Below are 4,723 nucleotides of genomic sequence, written 5' to 3' on the forward strand. Positions count from 1 at the left end.
ACGTCACAGGGCCCGCCCACTCGGCTGGTCCCTGGGAACTTGCGGTTCAAGGACGGCTGGGATTGGACTGGACGCGCGGGGGGTCGGATCGGACATGTTGAGCAGCCAATCACTGGGTGAACTCCAAACAGAGGGGGCGGTGCGCGGGGTGGAAGACAGGTGGGCTTTCCCACAGTTCGTTTCCCAGTCTCAGCCAGTGGTTAAAATTCTTAATAGAACTCTGAATTCGTGTTAATTTCCTTGCTGATTATTGCCTTGTCACGAGCCTACGAAGTTTGTAGTATTACTTTCCTTTCACAGCTAGAAGGCAGACTCAGAGGGGCTAGTTCGACATGTTTCGTCACAAACAACTTGCAACTGAAAACCTGAAATTTGAGTTTTTGATAGTCCAAGCTTTACTGTGACGTGATACTAATTTCCCATTTGTTGTTGTTTCCTGCTAAAAAGTCCGTTTATTTGACAAGCTTTCCTGATCACAGAAAGTATAAAATTAACACTTCTGTCTCTCATGGCACACAATTCCTCCACTTCCTTCCCTTTTCTGACTTTGGCACTATGTTATATATAATTTTCAGTCTGTCTTCTTTCTGACTTATCCTTGCCTTATTCACACAGACCAGATATCCTGGACTAAAATTCAAAGTTAGCACTGCCCAACTGTGGACAAATCACATCAGCTTCCATGTAAAAGCGTGGGAGTAACCATCAGTTCAGTCCAGTCTCTCAGTTGTGTCAGACGCTTTGAAACCACATGGACTGAGGCCAGACTTTCCTGTCCATCACCAACTTATGGAGCTTGCTCAGACTCATGTCCATCCAGTCGGTGATGCCATGCAACCATCTCATCCTCTGTTGCCTCCTCCTCCTCCTGCCTTCAACCTTTCGCAGCGTCAGGGTCTTTTCCAGTGAGTCAGTTCTTCGCGTCAGGTGGCCAAAGTATTGGAGCTTCAGCTTCGGCATCAGTCCTTCCAATAAATATTCAGGGCTGATTTCTTTTAGGACAGAATGGTTGGATCTCCTTGCAGTCCAAGAGACTCTTCAAGAGTCTTCTCCAGCACCATAGTTCAAAAGCATCAATTCTTCGGTGCTCAGCTTTCCTTATAGTCCAACTCTCACATCCATACATAATTACTGAAAAAACCATAGCTTTGACTACGTGGACCTTTGTTGGCAAAGTAATGTCTCTGCTTTTTAATATGCTGTCTAAGTTGTTCATGGGCTTCCCTAGTAGCTCAGATGGTAAAGCATCCACCTGTAATGCAGGAGACCAGGGTTCAATCCCTGGGTCAGGAAGATCCCCTGGAGAAGGAAATGGCAACCCACTCCAGTATTCTTGCTTGGAGAATCCCACGGACAGAGGAGCCTGGTGGGCTACAATCTATAGGGTCGCAAAGAGTCAGACACGACTGAGCAACTAACACACACACAAGTTGTTCATAGCTTTTCTTCCAAGGAGCAAGTGTCTTTTAATTTCATGGCTGCAGTCACCATCTGCAGTGATTTTGGAGCCCAAGAAAATAAAGTCTGTCACTGTTTCCATTGTTTCCCCATCTATTTGCATGAAGTGATGGGACCAGATGCCATGATCTTCGTTTTTTTGATGTTGAGTTTTAAGCCAACTTTTTCACTCTCCTTTTTCACTTTCAAGCAAGTTTTTTTCATTCTTCTTTGCTTTCTGCCATAAGGATGGTGTCATCTGCATATCTGAGATTATTGATATTTCTCCTGGCAATCTTGATTCCAGCTTGTGCTTCACCTAGCCGGGCATTTCGCATGATGGGAAACCTTTGGGATTCTTGATAGTATTAAGTGAGATTCTGAATATAAAGTACTTATAGTTCAAAGCATAAGTATTCAATAAATGTGTTCACATGTGTAACAGTGAGAAGAAATAGGTAAAGTGAGAAGTAAGGAATAAAGTTGTCCCAGGACAGAGGCGATAGGAATACTAAGAGACAGAAACAGGAAAAGAAGACCATAATAACAAAGTTGACAATAGCCTGAGAGATTGAAGGAAAATCAAGATTATATCATACCATGGAAGCCACAGGAAGCACAGGTTAGGAAAGGAGCTCTTGGTGAACAGTGTCGAATACTACTGTAAAAGGAGGTATCTTAATTTAAAGAATAGGAATGCTGCTGCTGCTGGAATATTAAGTGGAAAATTCTTGCCTGACATAGTGTAGAAAAAATGGTGAAGTGAGATAGCAACTATGTGTTCAATCCAGGAGCTATGCTGCCTTTTTCCTTTGCAACATAATGTCTGATTTTAATAGACATCAGGGTGAATATATGTCTCAGTTTTCATTACATGTTGGCAAGGCTGTTTGACTTGGTCATAGCCAGTGGGTTAGAAGCATGGGTGACATGTGAGGCTATTGGCAGTTTTGTCTAAAAGAAGGGAACCATCTGAAGAGCATGATAACCAATGAAACAAACAGGCAACCTGTGGAATGGGAGAAAATATTTTGCAAACCATAATATTCACATAAGGGCCTAATATCCAAAATATATAGGAACTTATACCACTAAATAGCAAAAGGACAAATAATTCATTTAAAAATTTGACAGAGGCTCTCAATAGATATTTTTCTAAAGAAGACGTAAAAATGGCCAAAGCGTCCATGGAAAAAAATCAAATCAAAATCATCAGAGAAATGCAAATCAAAATCACAAGGAGATATCACCTCACACCTATTAAAATGGCTATTATCAAAGATAAGAGATAAGAGTTGGCTATAATGTAGAGAAAAGGGAACCTTTGTGCACTGGTGGTAGAAATGTGAATTGGAACAGCCACTGTGGAAAAGAGTATGGAGGTTCCTCAAAAACTTAAAAATAAAACTACCATATTATATAGCAATCACACTCCTGAGTATATATCAAGAAGAATTGAAATGAGGATTTCAAAGAGATATCTACATTCCCACGTTCATTGCAGCATTATTCACAATAGCAGAAATGTAGAAATGACCCAAATAGTCATCAACAAATGAATGGATAAAGAAAATGTGGTGCGTGCATGTATTTCAACCTTTAAAAAGAAGCAGATTCCATCCTTTGTGATAACAAGGATAGACCTACAAGACGTTGTGCTACGTTAATTAAGTCAGTCACAGAAGATCAAATGCAGCCATGATGTATGTTATATGAGGGGTCTAAAATAGTCAAATGTATAGAAGTAGATAATAGAATTGGAGAAGGAAATGGCAACCCACTCCAGTGTTCTTGCCTGGAGAATCTCAGGGACACGGGAGCCTGGTGGGCTGCTGTCTCTGGGTTTGCACAGAGTCGGACACGACTGAAGTGACTTAGCATAGCATAGCATACCAGGGAATGGAGGCAGAGGTTTATGGGGAGTTGTTCTAATGGATAAAGGTTAATTATGCAAGATGAGAAAGTTCCAGAGATGTGATGTACAATATAATCGGTATAGTTAATAAGATACTGTATACTTAAAAATGTGTTATGAGGGTTAATCTCATATTGTATCCTTAACACACACACACACACACACACACACACACACAACCCCAAAGGGACACAAGGAAATTGCTGGAGGTGATGAATATATGTATTACCTTGATTGTGATGATGGTAAAATGAGTATATACCTATTTCCAAACTCACCAAATTGTGTACATTAATTGTGTGCAGTTCTTTGTATACCAGTTATTCTTCAATAAAGCTTGAGGGGTGGACAAAAAGAAGAGAGCCTCCAATTTCTCCTTCCAACTGGAATTCAGACATTGTGGCTGCAGCTCAAATGAGCTCTTATTTGGGGACATTTTTTGTCACATGCAGCTGAATCTAATTCTAGCTGCTGAAGTGGCAACTTTGGAATTAGACCTGAGCTCCATTTAGTTCTTCTTGATTCCAACGTAGTTTCTCCTAATATTATGATTTACCGCCTCTCCTTTAAATGATCCAAAAAAACAGACCAGAGCCCCTTTTGACCTGGTCCACCATCCCCAGTGGTGCCACAAGCTCTTGTGTACTTTCAAGAGTGGAGTTAGCTTTGCTTCTGTTCCCACAGAAAGTGCTCACCTCTGCACTTTCTAGAACCTGGGCATGCTCAATTGTTCAGTCATGTCCAACTCTTTGAGACCCCATGGACTATAGTTTGCCAGGCTCTTCTGTCTGTGGAATTTTCCAGGCAAGAATCCTGGAATGGGTTGCCATTTCCTCCCCCAGAGGATCTTCTTGACTGAGGGACTGAATGCCCATCTCCATCTCCTCCATTGGCAGGTGAATTCTTTACCATTGAGCCACCTGGGAAACCTAGCACCTAGGAGATGAACGATCCTGGGATGTTTTGTGGAGTTAGGATACTGTGCTAGTTAAATCAAAGGTTGTAGGTCACTGCTGTTAGTCTGAACCTAAAAGCCAATATTTGAGAGTACACTGACTGGAAAGCAGTGGACACTCAGGGTAGGGAAGAGAGAAACATAGATTATGGAAAGATATAATGAAAGGAAAACCCCTCTCAAGTCAGCACAATGGAAACCAGATTTGCTTTGTTTTTACATAGTTTAGTGGGCTTAAGCTGGTCTATCGGCCAAGGCAATGGCATCCCACTCCAGTACTGTTACCTAGAAAATCCCATGGACGGAGGAGCCTGGTAGGCTGCAGTCCACAGGGTCACTAACAGTCAGACACGACTGAGCGACTTCACTTTCACTTTTCACTTTCATGCATTGGAGAAGGAAATGGCAACCTACTC

Source organism: Bison bison, unplaced genomic scaffold, assembly GCF_000754665.1.
Source record: "Bison bison bison isolate TAMUID 2011002044 unplaced genomic scaffold, Bison_UMD1.0 scf7180017864491, whole genome shotgun sequence".
NCBI classification, from domain to species: Eukaryota; Metazoa; Chordata; class Mammalia; order Artiodactyla; family Bovidae; genus Bison; species Bison bison.